The sequence below is a fragment of the Macaca nemestrina genome, chromosome 4, assembly GCF_043159975.1.
Source record: "Macaca nemestrina isolate mMacNem1 chromosome 4, mMacNem.hap1, whole genome shotgun sequence".
Lineage (NCBI taxonomy): Eukaryota > Metazoa > Chordata > Mammalia > Primates > Cercopithecidae > Macaca > Macaca nemestrina.
The window spans coordinates 97,434,291-97,452,181 of record NC_092128.1 but is presented as its reverse complement, the minus strand read 5'-3'; the positions used below and the strand labels follow the sequence as shown (position 1 = coordinate 97,452,181).

Genomic DNA, 17,891 nt, shown 5'->3' with positions numbered 1-17,891 from the left:
TTGCGCTTCCCAGGTGAGGCAATGCCTCCCTGCTTCAGCTCCTGCTGGTCGGGCTGCAGCAGCTGACCAGCACCGATCGTCCGGCACTCCCCAGTGAGATGAACCCAGTACCTCAGTTGAAAATGCAGAAATCACTGGTCTTCTGTGTCGCTCGCGCTGGGAGTTGGAGACTGGAGCTGTTCCTATTCGGCCATCTTGCTCCGCCCCCTGTACATGTGTCTTAGTCCGTTCAGGCTGCTGTAACAAAATACCTTAGCCTAGGTAATTTATGAACAACACATATTTATTGCTCACAGTTCTAGAGGTTGGGAAGTTCAACATCAAGATGTCTGGTGAGGGCTTATTTGTCATAAATGGTGCCTTCTATGTGCCCTCACATGGTGGAAGAGCAGGCAGCTCTTGCCTCTTTTATGAGGACTTTAATCCCATTCACAGTGGTTCTGCTTTTGTGACTAATCACCTCCCAAAGACTCCACCTCTTTTTGTGTTTTAGAGACAGAGTCTCAGTCTGTTGCCCAGGCTAGAGTGCAATGGTGTGATCATAGCTCACTGAAACCTCAAATTCCTGGACTCAAGTGATCCACCCACCTCAGCCCCCTGAGTAGTTGTGACTATAGGCATGCGCCATAGTGTCCAGTTCCCAAAGGCTCTACCTCTTAATACTGTCAACCTTGGGGGTTAGGTTTTAATATATGAATTTGGGGGGGACACATGTTTAGACCATAGCAGCATGTTTCTAAGATGTGTCATTTAATACAACTCTTTTTTCAGTTAACTTTTTAAAAGTAAAAGCAAACTTTTAACCAAGCTTTTCACAAGATGCCTAAGATGATATTTATGTATTATAAATTGATGTAGCTTTACATCTGATTTTATTCTGGTAAATCAGGCTTTTTGGCTAATGGAGGTTTATCACTACCTTATATTAATTATCAGTTAAATAATTACCAGGTGACTTTTCGGTGGCAACAATAATTTTCTCAACATGTACACAAATGATGTTATAATGGCTTATAGCATATTTAGTGGTCAGCAAAATCATTAGACTCCTGTTATATGCCAGGATTGTGCTAGGTATTGGGAATCCATCAGTCCTGCTCCTATGAAACTTAAAGTCTAGTGGAGAAAATAGATACTAATCACATAAGCATAGAAGCAAATAAAACCAGTATTATCTACAAGTTCTAATAAGCACATCCCATAAAGGAGAGGTACATGATGCTAACAGGGAAACTTGACCTAGTCAGGGAGGTCAGGGAAAGCTTCCTTGAAGAAGAAACAGGATGAGGTTTGAAGAGTGACTATAGTGGGAGGAACAGCGTGGAGGAGAGTGATCAGAGTGGATGCTGCTAGGAGGCTATTTCAGTCAGGGAGAGATGACAATGGCTGGTCTAGAAAAGCGGTGGAGGTGCTAACCAAGACAGAAGTGATGGCAATCCTTAGGAGGTCAGATCATAGGTCTTGGTGATGGATTAGCAAAGGGAGGTATCAAAAATTGTCTTAGCTGTTAATTTAAAGTCTTCTGTTTTATTTAGGAGTTAGCACTGATTCACTGTTTAAATGAAATTTAAAATGGCAGTTTCACAAAGCCTAGGGGGAATGTCGAGCTTTTTAAAAGGTGTCCATTAATAAGTCTCCCTTGGAATTAAGGATTTGTTGCAAAGTTGACTCGTCAGCTATTTTAGTAGCAGATAAATATGCAAATATCTCTGAAAAGGAGCAGTAGCACCCAGGTTGGTATTTGCATTTCCATCTTCTTTTAACGGATATATGGATTTTTAAACTGTTATAAATTGAAGTCATATGAAAGGTGGGCAAATATGACTTTATTTTTTTTTAATGAAGGAAATAGGGAAAAACCCCACAAAAGATTATTTTTCTGTTGTGTTTTAGATGCACCCTGTTCTGTTCAAAGCTACCATCATGCAATATGCACTGTTTTACATAGTGTAAGAGGGTCACATTTATATTGATTCTGTGTTGATGAGGGATAAGCTTCCATCTTTGTCATCTTTTATAACAATTATGTCTGTTGGCAGGGGTTTAGTAAGATTGGATAAATGTCTTCTTTTGTGTTAATGACAAAAAGGCAACAGCTCTAGTTATCTTGTAAAATAAACATTGGTAAGTAAAGTTAACATTATAATAGAAATTTGTATGTTATAGTGATCTCTGAAAGTGAAACTTTCAATTTTGTAAACATATCCTTAATACACTATGGCCTGAGACTCAGATGATACTAAGTACAATAGCCTTTTTGCACTGGGTTAGCCATGATTTTTTATGTAGTATGTTGGACTGGAGCAAGTTAGGGAAAAGATTGGGTCCATGAATTATACATTATTCCTCATGTGAAAATAAATTTTGCTATGTGAGCATTTAAAAGTTGGGAAAGATGATCACAATTACTTTGGTTTTATATATGGAGGAATTCTGACCAAGAGGGTTCTGTATTTATCAATGTCTGTTTGGGCAAACTAGCTTACCACCTGTTTTTGTACAGCCTGTAAGCTAAGAATGGTTTTTATGTTTTTTAATGATTGAAAAAAATCAAAACAATATTTCATGACATGAAAACAATATGAAATTCAAATTTCAGTGGCCATAAGTAAAGTTTTGTTGGGACACAATCATGCTCATTCATTATGTATTATCTGTGGCTGCTTTCAAGCTACTTCAAAAGAAGTAAGTAGTTGTAACAGAATCTGTCTGGCCGTTAAAGCTGAAAAAATTATTATCCATCCCTAGTTTAGATAGCCCCTATGCAACAATGGAAATTATTTAGGTCATTCAAAACCGATTGAATGCTTCTGAGAGACAGAGATGACAGAAGCATGAGTTGAACTAAGCAGAGTAAAACATCTTTACCACAAGAATAATTGCAACATTTATTGAGCATTTGCTAATGTGCCAGATACTCTTCAGGGCACTTTTCACACATTGACCCATTTAATCCACACAACTCTATGAGCCACTGACATATCTCATTTTACAGGCATCAGCACAGAGAGGTTCCAAAGTCAGTCAGGGATAAAACAGGCCAGTTTGGCTGTCTTTCACACTTACCTCAGTGATTTTCTAACATGTACATACCTTACAAGTACTTTCTATTGAATATATTATATTTCTTGAGTCAGAGATAACAGTGTTTTCCTTTGGTTGACCCTAATTGCTTGTTCTCACTTCAGGCACTCGTGGCTTGTAATGTTTGTACATATGAGCTTAGTCAGCGCAGGTCATCTAACTTCAAATAGAAATTATTTCAACTTGTTTTTAATGATGACTTTAGCGGATTGGATTATTGTATAACAGGCTCTCCTGTCTTAAAATACAAATTACTTGTTTTTTTAAAAGCAGACTCTAGGCATATTTTCTGTTGTTTATATCTAATTTATGACCAATTCAATAATTTTTCCCTCTACATTTTTTAACATGTTATGTTACTTCCCTAACCAAAATGCTCCAATAATTTCTCATTGCCTTGAAATCAAGTCATGCATGAACATTTTCCCTCAGAATCCCACTAAGAAGCTAATGTTAATTTAAACAGAGTATATTTTATAGAATGATATAAATTGAAATGCTTTGTCATGTGGTTGTCAATTTTGAGATTAGGGAAAGATTAAAATGTATTCCATTTCTGTCTTAGATATTAATCGGGATATTTGATGTCAATGAACAAAGTTGCGTTTTATCTTTATTAAATTTCATTGAGTATTGTTAGGCTTCAGATTTTTCCCATCTATAACATAGAGACCTACTTATAAAATGAGTGGAATTATTTCTATTAGTTCATACTTTGTGGTAATAAGGACAGGTAATTATATTCTGTATGTATGTAAGTAAAAGTAGAATTCACTGTGTAAAAAAGATTGTAGAGGAAATATCTTATTACAATCATTCTTTTATTTTATAAACAGATATTTAATGATAGCAATTACAAGTAATCCTTAATAAGTTTTTAAAAGCAGGATGTCCTCCATCAGACATTTATATGGAATTATTGATAACATATTTGAATTCACATTTCTATTCACAAATTAAGAACAGTTATTACTGCTTTATGAAAAAATCTTTAAAAATTAAATCTTGTCACTCATTCAAACTTACCACCTCCTAGTTCATTTCAACAAGTGGGCTTCACTTACTGAGTCCTTTGAAATTCTAGACTTAAATTTAGAATGTCTTGGCTATTAAAGCAGACGTTACACAGTCTGAAAAATAGTCTTTATAACTGCTTTTGATGTGACAGTGCAGATCATTGTAATTCATTTATTTACTTCAAAAATTATATCAAATATTGGAAGGAGAGGAAATAAATTTATTTTGCTTTAAATTTATTTTGTATATTATATACATGTATACAATATGTATGTAATTTGTACTACATGTTTACATTACTTGATCCCAAAATGTCTTTCTTTTAGACACAGAGGAAACATATCTGTTTGATGTAAGGTGTTACCTGCTTTCCCAGAGAAGTAACTTATCTGAGGTCATGCAGCTTTTTAGTGGCTGAATTTGAACTGGGAAACCTGGACCTGACTTCTGAGCTAATGACTTTTACTGATGTGCTGCACTCTTCACAGACATAAACAGATTAATATAGTGAAGAATAATGAATCAGTGATAGAAATATGTCCATCAATTCAAAGTTCTTTGCTGTTCTTTATGTCCTTTATATGAATTTAAAAATATGAGTATGTGTGCAGCACTGATTGTTAGCAGAATCATAGTATGGAACTAGAAGGGCCTAGAACACTGTCAAATATTGCTCTAAGTACTTTACATAAATTATTTCATTTAGTCATCAAATTGAGATTGGTGCTTTTATTGTTCCCTTCTGCAGCTGAGGAAACTGAGATTAAATAACGTATTTTCCCAAGGGAGACTAGGCTAAACCGAGCCCTGTTCTTTTAAGTACTGTGAATTTTGCCTCCCTGAAATGCTTTTTCCCCATCGCTTAAAAATAAGGGCTTTCTTATATACCAGTAATGATTTTCCTATAACAAACAACTTTTAGACTTGTCATTACAATTCTTATAGCCTGGCAGTGTTCTGATTTAGCTCTCAGTGGTTAGGAATCAATTTAGGGTCATCAAAAGGATTCTGTGCTACCTTTTGCTATAGAACTAACATAAAATATAATTAATAGGATTGGCATTTCAAAATTTATAGCTTATAAAATTTTATATTCCCAGGATTTAAATACCTACAATCAGTTCATTTATAGGTGTTGAGTTGTTAAAAAAAAAAAAAAATAAGTACATAGTATTTTACCAGGATTTTGCCAGGTAGTATTTACCAGAACTTGGTCTGTTTTCCTGTTTTTACCTCGAAATACCATTCATGCCTGTCTTTGACATGTTTCTTATTACTCCTTCTTGAAAGTATTTTGTTCGTCTTGACAGGACACTCTGGACTTTTTGATACCTTGTTACCATCATTATTTGGTAGTCTTCTGTTTATGTATGTAAAACAAGGAGCAGCTGCTTTCTGCCAGCATTTTGGGTACTCATTTATATTTCCACACTGGTGACCTTAATTTGAAACACGCTGCTACCATGTGGATAAGCAGAAGAGTACACTGCCTAGGGGTATAGATGGATCAGTCTGTTATCACTGGTTAAAAGCATAGCAAGAAGATTGACAGAAGATTAAAACTAAATAATTGAGGATCCTACACATCTGAGAAAATAATATCAGATATTCAAAGAACTATTAATGCGTACTTTTTAAATAGCAAATTTTATCAAAAGCAAATTTTATTTCCTCTTTTTTGTCCCTATTTAGTCTCTTAGGAGAGAAAAAGATCTTATGTCTGAAAAAAATCCATAACTTAGATTTTATTTTGTGTTTCATTCAAGCATCTAGAAAGCTTATATCAACTACCTCACATCTTTTTCTGTCCTATTCAGGACAGAAAAAATACCCTCCTATTCAGGAGGGTATTTGAGTGTCATCCTCTGGAGCTGAAGAAACCAGATGGCTGCTATGCAAGCAAATATGTTTCATGTTAAAATATTAAATTTTTTTTTAAGTTTAGAATATTTTCAAACATTTAATATTTTTTCCTCTGAATATTAAACCAATTAATGATTTCAACTCTTTTGACCTCCTGGAAGTCCCAACTACATTTTGGTTCCCTGAGAAAGCACTCCAGATTCCTCATGTGGAGACCTGAATCACTGGTTTGTGAGACACAACATTTGGGAATGGCATGTAGTTTGGAATGATGACAGCATAGGATGTAGATGTGCCAGAGGTGAGAGAAGATGGAGAGGCAGGCAAGAGATAGAAGGGCTTTGTATGTTGTGCTAAAAAGTCAGGCTCCATCACATAGACAGTGGGGAGCCATTGTAAGATCTTAATGCAGGAATGACATATCAGATTTGTGATAGGTGTCTAAGTAAGAGGACCTTGGCAGAAGTATGGAGAATGGCCTTGAAATACCAGAAGTAGGGACAAGCTGTTGTTGTTGATCCAAAAGAAATGATAAATTATAAGAACTTAAAGAAATGGTAGTGAGGAGTAAGAGGAGGACATAAACTCAGATATTTCAGAGATAGAGTTGATGGGACATAGGGACTGATTAGCTATGGAGGGTGAAGGAAAAGAAGTAGAGATGAGTCTGAAGTTTTGAGATGACTAAATAGATGTGATGCCATTCATAGAGATAGAGATTATAGGAAGCAAAGGAGGTGGTTGGAATTAGGTCAGTCATACAGAGGAAGGAGGTAACAAGTTCAGTCTTAGACACTAAATTTAGAAGATAAAACATTTAGGCATTTGAAAATATTCATATGGAATTTAAGAGAAAGATCTTGGCAGAGTCTTCAGCATATAGGGGGCAGTAGAAGTTATAAGTGTGGGTAAAATTACACTGGAAGGGTGTGTAGAATTTTAGAAGTGAAAACACTGAAGATAGAATGCTGGGAGGATTTCACCACTAAGGACTGAGACAAGGGGCATAAGAGTCTACAAAAGTAGACTGAAAAACTGTATAAAACGACCAGGAGAAAATGGTTTGACTAGAAGCCAAAGGAGAAGAGCGTTTTAGGGGAGGGATGAATCAGTAGTGTCAGCTGTTTGAGAAAGATAAGTACTAAAAATTGTCCATTGAATATGTAATCAGCATATGAGATATCCGTGGAGCAGTATGGGCAGAAGTCACATTGTAATGGATTGAGGAATGAAACATGAGAAGTAGAGAAGCTAACTACTCTTCTCAAAAGCCAGGTAGAAACAAACTGTACTGTATGCATACCTTGGAATACCAGTCAACAATAAAAAAGAACAAACTATTGATACACATGACAACTTGAATGAAATTTCGGGCAGTTACGCTGAGCGAAAAAAAGTCAATTCCTAAAGGTTACATACTGTATAATTCCATTTATATGACATTCTTGAAATGACAAAATTATGGAAATGGAGGACACAGAGTGGTTGCCAGAATTTAGGGAAGGGGGCGTGGGAGGGAGGTGTTTTAGTTATAAAAGGGCAACAGGAGAGATCCTTGTGGTGTTGGAACTTTTCAGGATCTTGACTGGGTGCATACATTAACCTACACAGGTGATGAGATTCCATAGAAAACACACACACACACACACACACACACACACACACACGTACAAGTAAAACTGGGAAATCTAAATAATATTGGTGAATTGTATCAATGTCAGTATCCTGGTTGTGTAATTATACTATAGTTTTGTAAAATGTTACCACTGAGGAAAACTGGGCAAAGTGTGTAAGGGAGTCTGTGTTATTTCTGAGAAATACATGTGAATCTATAAGTATCTCAATAAAAATTTCCAAAAAATTAAAAAGTTAAGTAGTGAAGGGGAGAAAGGAAGGGACAATAGCCAGAGAGTTGCAAAGTTAAAAAGGGAACTTGATCATGTTTTTTTGTTGTGGAGGAGGCACCACTGGACAAGGAGATATTGAGATGCCAGGGTGAAAGAACTTTCTCTGAATCAGGAGGTAAAGTATAAGGTTGGGTGTGAATATAAATGTGTATGTGTATATGTTTATGAGAAAAGGGAACAGAGTTGCCTCTTGATAGTGTTTGTGTGCATGTATATCTCTCTCTTAAGATTCACAAAAAATGACCCTAATCGTTGCAGATAGTTTTGTAATCAATGGCTGTGACAGACTTTGGTATTGTGAATTTAAAAGATCCCTTTAGAATAAGAATTAGCAACTCTTTAGTCCCAATCAACATGTGTGATGTGATACCATTTACCTATCACAGACAGTAACAAATTAGGTGCTTGTTAGCTTATACCACTATCAGGCTGTTCCTTTTATTGCAGTTGTAGTCTGATAACTCAAAATATTTTCAACAGGGTTAAAAAAAATCTATCTAGATTCTTCGTGTTATCCACATGTCTCTGACCTAGAATTTGAATCAGCACCATAAAACATTTTACTATTTATAGCATATCTTGAAGCCCCAAGTTTTAGAATGGTATTGCTGGCTTCTTAGGCTTTGGCAAAAGAAGTGGTGGCATGATTCATATTCATTCTGGGAAAGAGTGAATGAGGATAGTCACCTGGAACTGAGGGGTTGGCTATTCACAGGAGAGTTGATTTTGACTGGTAGCATATACACATAGGTATACACACATGTGTGCGCGCACACACACACACACACACACAACTTGATCTTGTTCTTTCTTCAGGTAAAGAAGTTGGGATCATTTTTTCCTTCTTTTCTGCCTTTTGCATATTGTGTTGTGTGTGTGTGTGTGTGTGTGTGTGTGTGTGTGTGTGTGTGTGTGTAGACTTTCTGTCTTCAAAGTGGCCCTTGATATGCTTTTATTTTTATTTATTTTTTGTTTTTTTGAGACGGAGTCTCACTCTGTCACCCGGGCTGGAGTACAACGGCACAATCTTGGTTCACTGCAACTTCTGCCTCTCAGGCTTAAGAGATTCTCCTGCCTCAGCCTCCTGAGTAGCTGGGACTACAGGCATGCACCACCACTACCGGCTAATTTTTGTATTTTTAGTAGAGACAGGATTTCTCCATGTTGGCCAGGCTGATCTCGAACTCTTGACTTCAAGTGATCTACCCACCTCGGCCTCCAGAAGGGCTGGCATTATGGGCATGAGCCACCATGTCCTGCCAATAGGCTTTTAAAATCTGATTTTACCTGTAAAAAAGTTGGAGTGTAGGAGAAAGAGGAGACATGTACCAAGTGATAATTCTTCAACCCTGCCTCTCCCCGTGACACTGGGCTTTCATACTTTATTGTCATACCTTACAGTAGCCTTACCCCAGGTATTGATGTTTTAGTTGCATTTGATTCTGTTTATGTGTTAAGCTTCTATAATATGGTTATTGTTTTGTCACATCTTGTTGCATTTCAGTACAAGATATGAACTGAGATATGAGATAACTGCAAAACCTGTATTGTCTTTGTTTTATGCCTCCCCAGAGATTCTTGACATATATGTGGTTCATTATAAATGTTTTTTGTTCATTGAATAATGACTCATGCCTTGTGGATGTGAGATGGAGACTGTGTGAAAATACATATTATTCTGAAATAAAGTTATCAGAAATTGAAGTTAGGAGGTTTAGTTGGAGAAGAAAAAGGGAGAAATTGTTGGAAGGTGCCTAGCACTTTATCCTGCTATCCAGTTGCAGAATCACTTTATTAAACTGGCATTTGTTGATGTTCTTTTGGAAATGTATTAGCTGGAAGATGCAGAATGAATGTAACTGAGAAAAGCCTGTAACATGCCAAGAAATACCTAAGGCAAATGCTAACTTAATACAAATTATCTTGCCTTCATCCTCAGAAGGGCAATAAATCTCAATTCCGATAACCTGCAATGGAAAAAAAGAAGGTTTTCACCTTTATGTCCTCAATGGGGAGATAGGAAGAGAAAAATGTAAAATGGCATCTCATTCTAGTCTTCGGATGTCCTCAGCCAATCTGTAAGTAACAGCCACAGTAAGGGTGCATGCAGTAATGTTGTGTGGCTGCTAGTTGTAGACCTATGTAATTACATGCCTGAATTAGCTCATTTGTTTCAGGGAGTTTAAAATGAGTCTCAATGCCAAACCATGCAGACTGCATTTCTGGAAAATATCATCTTCATCCTCTGTGGGGATGTATTTTATAGATAACCGACTGGATCTTCAAGACCATCAGTGGATTTATCTGATACAACTACATGAAGGCAGGTATAACAGAGTTAGCAATCTCACTGGACTCAGCCTTATTGTAAGAATGTAAAATTTCCCATTAGTGCTAAAAGTTTATTAAATATTCTAGATTCTATGAACAACAGAATGAACATGTATAACTCTAAAGTGATATTTTATAACTGCCACCAATTAAAGTTACAGGCCACAAAAATACTTCATTCCCACAAAACAAACACACACATGGATAGAGTTTCACTTGGAATTTTTGTGACCGTTTGAATGTTTGCCAAATGCTTTGTAAAGTGCTGCATACAAGCACTATTCACAATAGCAACTACATCTAATTAACCTAGATGCCCCTCAGCCGTGGACTGGATAAAGAAAAGGTGGTACCTATATATCAGAATACTATGCAGCCATAAAAAATGAAATCATGTCCTTTGCAGCAACCTTGATGCAGCTGGAGACCATTATCCTAAGCAGATTAACACAGGAATGGAAAACCAGATACCCCATGTTCTCACTTGTAAGTGGGAGCTAAACATTGAGTACACATAAACATGGAGATGGGAACAGGAGACAGTGGGGCCTACTTGACCGGGGATAGTAGGAGGAGGGTGAGGGTCAAAAAACTACCTATCATGTATTATGCTCACTACCTGGGTGAGGAAATCATTTGTACACCAAACCTCAGTGACACACAACTTACCCGTGTAACAAACCTACACACGTACCCCCGAACCTAAAATAAGAGGTGAAAAAACAAAGGATTGCACACCAAAAAATTCAATATGCTTTGCTTTTTCTGATATTTATATAGTGTTTATTGACTTAAATGAAAGTTTTATTTCCTTCTGAGGGAGAAATTTGCCTTTATAGCTCACCATAGTTATTACAATTTGACATAAAAATTAAAATTAGTCTTTTGGTATAAAGTGTAATCCCCATAGTACATGTCTGTATTTAATAACCCCTATTTATTCAACATGCATCTATTAAATAATGATCTTCCAGGCAAGAGGAATAGGAAGATGAATAAAACTCTTAGTGGTCCTGCCCTCAGATAGTTTGTGCCCAGACCTGCCTATGTCCACACCCGTTTGTTATTCAGTATAACTTTCTCTTTGCTGGTTTTCTGGTATCATCTTTTAGCTACATATTCAAAGAATAACCTGCATAAAAGAGCATCAGTTTTTACTTTGATCGTTTTATTTTCTATAAAAATACTGATTTTTGCTTTTTACACAGTACTTATTGTTTTCAAAATCTACTAAATCAGTGGTACTTTTGTCAGGTTCATACACTTTTTAACACAGCTTGTAAATTCTTGTTTTATAGGTAAAGAGTAAATATTAACTTGCAGACATAAAGACAGCTATATAAATATGAATATTCCATTTTATTAAATTATATAAGTATATACTCTTCTACTTATTACACAAGCATGCATATTCCTATAACATACTATACAAAATATACGTATGCAGCTGACTCCAGCCTAGATTTTGTGCCTATCCACTGGTATCACAAGCTCACTATAACTTTGTGAATATCAGTTACATCCCCTGCTTATCATTAGATGTACAGTAGATAGGTCTTATTGGATTCAACTTGTTGACTTCTCTCCCCTTTAAACCAAGGCTAAATTTGGACAACAGTTCAAATTTGGTTTTTTGGTCAAGTGTGGAGGAAAAGTTTTAGAAACCAGGCCCGTTGATTACAATAGGCAAGTGTACCTTTAGGTTTGAGTCCTAGACTGATGATCATCTAAAACCCTTATTATCACTAGCTACACCTAGAGAAAGGTGTCATATTAACAAGTTGTAACACTTATCTCACAGGAACAATACTTTCTTTGCTTTTGTTGGATAACATTTATACCATACCATCTAATATAAACAATAAGATAAAATGACTGCTGTGTTATAGATCATAACTAGAAGGTTCCTGAGAGGAGTTACAATTTTATTTACTTTCAAATATTATTAAGTAAGCCTTACCTAAACAGTTGTTATACTTGTCTCCACTTTTAGTGTTTTTTTCTCAGACATGTATAAAAGTTACATAGTAGAATTCCTGGGCAAGATGGCCAAATAGGAACAGCTCTGGTCTGCAGCTCCCAGTGAGACCAATGCAGAAGGCAGTTGATTTCTGCATTTTCAGCTGAGGTACCCAACTCATCTCATTGGAACTGGTTAGACAGTGGGTACAGCCCAAGGAGGGCGAGCAGAAGCAGGGTGGGGCATTGCCTCACCCAGGAAGCGCAAGGGGTCAGGGAACTCCCTACCCTAGCCAAGGGAAGCCGTGAGGGACTGTGCTGTGAGGAATGGTGCATTCTGGCCCAGATACTACACTTTTCCCACAGTCTTTGCAACCTGCAGACCAGGAGATTCCCTTGGGTGCCTATGCCATCAGGGCCCGGGGTTTCAAGCACAAAACTGGGTGGCCATTTGGGCAGACACCAAGCTAGCTGTGGGAGTTTTTTTCATACCCCAGTGGCGCCTGGAACACCAGTGAGACAGAACTGTTCACTCCCTTGGAAAAGGGACTGAAGCCAGGAAGCCAAGTAGTCTTGCTCAGCGGATCCCACCCCCCACAGAGCCCAGCAAGCTAAGATCCATTGGCTTGAAATTCTCACTGCCAGCACAGCAGTCTGAAGTTGACCTGGGACACTTGAGCTTGGTGGGGGAAGGGGCATCCACCATTACCGAGGCTTGAGTAGGCGGTTTTCCCCTCATAGTGTAAACAGAGCCACTTGGAAGTTCAAACTGGGTGGAACCCACCACAACTTGGCAAAGCCACTGTAGCCAGACTGCCTCTCTAGATTCCTCCTCTCTGGGCAGGGCATATCTGAAAGAAAGGCAGCAGCCCCCATCAGGGTCTTATAGATAAAACTCTCCCATCTCCCTGAGATAGAGCACCTGGGGGAACAGGTGGCTGTGGGCACAGCTTCAGCAGACTTAAATGTTCCTGCCTGCTGGCTCTGAAGAGCGCAGCAGATCTCCCAGCACAGGTCTCAAGCTCTGCTAAGGGTCAGACTGCCTCCTCAAGTGGGTCCCTGACACCTGTGCCTCCTGACTGGGAGACACCTCCCAGCAGGGGTCGACAGACACCTCATACGGGACAGCTGTGGCTGGCATCTGGCAGGTGCCCCTCTGGGACAAAGCTTCCAGAGGAAGGAGCAGGCAGCAATCTTTGCTGTTCTACAGCTTCCACTGGTGATACCCAGGCAAACAGGGTCTGGAGTAGACACCCAGCAAACCTGCAGACCTGCAGAAGAGGGGTCTATTAGAAGGAAAACCAACAAACAGAAAGCAATGGCATCGACATCAACAAAAATGATGACCACTCAAAAACTCCATCCGAAGGTCACCAACAGCAAAACCAAAGGTAGATAAACCCATGAAGATGAGGAAAAACCAGCACAAAAAGGCTGAAAGTTCCAAAAACCAGAATGCCTTTTCTCCTCCAAAGGATCACAACTCCTTGCCAGCAAGGGAACAAAACTGGATGGAGAATGAGTTTGACGAATTGACAGAAATAGGCTTCAGAAGGTGGGTAATAACAAACTCCTCCAACCTAAAGGAACATGCTGTAACCCAATGCAAGGAAACTAAGAACTGTGATAAGAGGTTGGAGGAACTGCTAACTAGAATAACCAGTTTAGAGAAAAACATAAATGACCTGATGGAGCTGAAAAACACAGCATGAGAACTTTGTGAAGCATACACAAGTATCAATAGCCAAATCGATCAAGAGGAAGAAAGGATATCAGAGACTGAAGATGAACTTAACAAAATAAAGCGTGAAGATAAGATTAGAGAAAAAAGAATGAAAAGAAACAAACAAAGCCTCCAAGAAATATGGGACCGTGTGAATAGACCAAACCTACCTTTGATTGGTGTACCTGAAAGTGACAGGAAGAATGGAACCAAGTTGGAAAACGCTCTTCAGGATATTATCCAGGAGAACTTCCCCAGCCTAGAAAGACAGGCCTACATTCAAATTCAGGAAATACAGAGACCACCACAAAGATACTCCTCGAGAAGAACAACCCCAAGACATATAATGGTCAGATTCACCAAGGTTGAAATGAAGGAAAAAATGTTAAGGGCAGCCAGAGAGAAAGGTTGTGTTACCCACAAAGGGAAGCCCATCAGACTAACAGCAGATCTGTCTGTAGAAACCCTATAAGCCAGAAGAGAGTGGGGGCCAATATTCAACGTTCTTAAAGAAAAGAATTTTCAACCCAGAATTTCATATCTAGCCAAAGAGCTTCACAAGCAAAGGAGAAACAAAATCCTTTATAGACAAGCAAATGCTGAGAGATTTTGTCACCACCAGGCTTGCCTTACAAGAGCTCCTGAAGGGAGGAGCATTGAACATGGAAGGGAAAAACCAATACCAGCCACTGCAAAAACACAGCAAATTGTAAAGGCCATTGACACTATGAAGAAACTGCATCAACGAATGGGCAAAATAACCCAGCTAGTATCAAAATGATAGGATCGAATTCACACATAACAATACTAACCTTAAATGTAAATGGGCTAAATGCCCCAATTAAAAGACACAGACTGGCAAATTGGATAAAGAGTCAAGACCTATCAGTGTGCTATATTCAGGAGACTCATCTCACATGCAAAGACACACATAAGGTCAAAATAAAGGGATGGAGGAATATTTATCAAGCAAATGGAAAGCAAAAAAAAAAAAGCAGAGGTTGCAATCTTAGTCTCTGATAAAACAGACATTAAACCAACAAAGATCAAAAAAGACAAGGGCGTTACATAATGGTAAAGGGATCCATGCAACAGGAAGAGCTAACTCTCCTAAATATATATGCACCCAATACAGGAGCACACAGATTCATAAACAAGTTCTTAGAGACCTACGAAGAGACTGAGACTCCCACACAATAATAGTGGGAGACTTTAACACTCCACTGTCAATATTAGATTAACAAGACAGAAAATTAACAAGGATATTCAGGACTTGAACTCAGCTCTGCAGACCTAATAGACATCTGTAGAACTCTCCACCCCGAATCAGCAGAATATACATTCTTCTCAGCACCACATTGCACTTATTCTAAAATTGACCACATAATTGGAAGTAAAACACTCCTCAGCAAATGCAAAATAACAGAAATCATAACAAACAGTCTCTCAGACCACAGTGCAAACAAATTAGAACTCAGGGTTAAGAAACTAACTCAAAACTGCACAACTTCATGGAAACTGAACAACCTGCTCCTGAATGACTACTGGGTAAATAACGAAATTAAGGCAGAATTAAATAAGTTCTTTGAAACCAATGAGAACAAAGACACAACATACCAGAATCTCTGGGACACAGCTAAAGCAGTGTTTAGAGGGAAATTTATAGCACTAAATGCCCACAGGAGGAAGTAGAAAAGATCTAAAATCGACAAGCTAATATCACATTTAAAAGAACTAGAGAAGCAAGAGCAAATTCAAAAGCTAGCAGAAGACAAGAAATAACAAAGATCAGAGCAGAACTGAAGGAGATAGAGACATGAAAAACCCTTCAAAAAATCAGTGAATTCAGGAACTGGTTTTTTTGAAAAGATTAACAAAACAGACCACTTGCCAGCAAATGAAGAAAAGAGAAGAGAATCAAATAGACACAATAAAAAATGATAATGGAGAGATCACCACTGATCTCACAGAAATACAGACTATCATCAGAAAATATTATAAACACTTCTATGCAAATAAACTAGAAAATCTAGAAGAAATGGACAAATTCCTGGACACATACACCCTCCCAAGTCTAAAACAGGAAGAAGTTGAATCCGTGAATAGACCAATAACAGGTTCTGAAACTGAGGCAGTAATTAATAGCCTTCCAGCCAAAAAAATCCCAGGACCAAACAGATTCACAGCTGAATGGTACCAGAGATACAAAAAGGAGCTGGTACCATTCCTTCTGAAACTATTCCAAATAACCGAAAAAGAGGGGCTCCTCCCAACTCATTTTGTGAGGCCAGCATCATCCTGATACCAAAACCTGGCAGAGACATAACAAAAAAACGAAAATTTCAGGCCAGTATCCCTGATCAACATTGATATGAAAATCCTCAATAAAATACTGGCAAACCGAATCCAGCAGTACATCAAAAAGCTTATCCACCATGGTCAAGTCGGGTTTGTCACTGGGATGCAAGTCTGGTTCAAAATACACAAATCAACAAACATAATCCATCACATAAACAGAACCAATGACAAAAACCACATGATTTTCTCAATAGATGCAGAAAAGGCCTTCAGTAAAAACAGTCCTTCATGCTAAAAACTTTCAATAAATTAGGCATTGATGGAATGCATCTCAAAATAATAAGAGCTATTTATGACAAACCCACAGCCAATATCATACTGAACGGACAAAAGCTGGAAGCATTCCCTTTGAAAACCGGCTCAAGACAAGGATGCCCCCTCTCACCGCTTTCGTTCAACATAGTATTGAAAGTTCTGACCAGGGCAGTCAGGCAGGGGAAAGAAATAAAGGGTATTCATATAGGAAGAGAGGAAGTCAAATTGTCTCTGTTTGTAGATGACATGATTGTATATTTAGAAAACCCCATTGTCTGAGCCCAAAATCTCCTTAACCTGATAAGCAACTTCAGCAAAGTCTCAGGAAACAAAATCAATGTGCAAAAATTACAAGCATTCCTATACATCAATAATAGAGAACCAAATCATGAGTGAACTCCCATTCACAATTGTTACAAAGATAATCAAATACCTAGGAATACAACTTACAAGGAATGTGAAGGACCTCTTCAAGGAGAACTATGAACCACTGCTCAAGGACATAAGAGAGAACACAAACAAATGGAAAAACATTCCATACTCATGGATAGGAAGAATCAATATAGTGAAAATTGCCATGCTGCCCAAAGTAATTTATAGACTCAATGCTATCCCCATCAAACTACCATTGCCCTTCTTCACAGAATTAGAAAAAACTACTATAAATTTCATATGGAACCAAAAAAAGGGCCCGTATAGCTAAGACAATCCTAAGTGAAAAAGAAAAAAGCTGGAGGCATCACACTGCCTGACTTCAAACTATACTACACGGCTGTAGTAACCAAAACAGCATGGTACTGGTACCAAAACAGATATATAGACCAATGGAACAGAACAGGGGCCTCAGAAATAACACCACACATCTGCAACCATCTGATCTTTGACAAACCTGACAAAAACAAGCAATGGGGAAAGGATTCCCTATTTAATAAATGGTGTTGTGAAAACTGGCTAGCCATATGCAGAAAACTGAAACTGGACCCCTTCCTTCACCTTATACAAAAATTAACCCAAGTTGGATTAAAGACTTAAACGTAAAACCTAACACCATAAAAGCCCTAGAAGAAAGCCTAGGCAACACCATTCAGGACATAGGCATGGGCAAAGACTTCATGACTAAAACATCAAAAGCAATGACAACAAAAGCCAAAATTGACAAATGGGATCTAATTAAACTGAAGACCTGCACAGCAAAAGAAACTATCATCAGAGTGAACAGGTAACCTACAGAATGGGAGAAATTTTTTGCAATCCATCTGAGAGGGGGCCTAACATGCAGAATCTACAAGGAACTTAAGCAAATTTACAAGAAAGAAAAAAACATCAAAAAGTGGGTGAAGGGTATGAACAGACACTTCTCCAAAGAAGACCTATATGCGGCCAACAAACATATG

General features: G+C 38.0%; 1 protein-coding gene and 1 long non-coding RNA gene across 4 annotated transcripts in view; both read left to right on the top strand.

Moving 5' to 3' along the window:
- The window catches only part of LOC105475739 (src kinase associated phosphoprotein 2), a 213,625-nt gene that overhangs the window by 101,038 nt on the left and 94,696 nt on the right, over window positions 1–17,891 (top strand). The gene's annotated exons all lie outside the window — the stretch shown is intronic.
- On the top strand, window positions 215–17,306 carry LOC139362823 (uncharacterized). The gene is made up of 2 exons (XR_011622253.1): window positions 215–9,949; window positions 10,049–17,306. It is a non-coding gene; the product is annotated as an uncharacterized lncRNA (long non-coding RNA).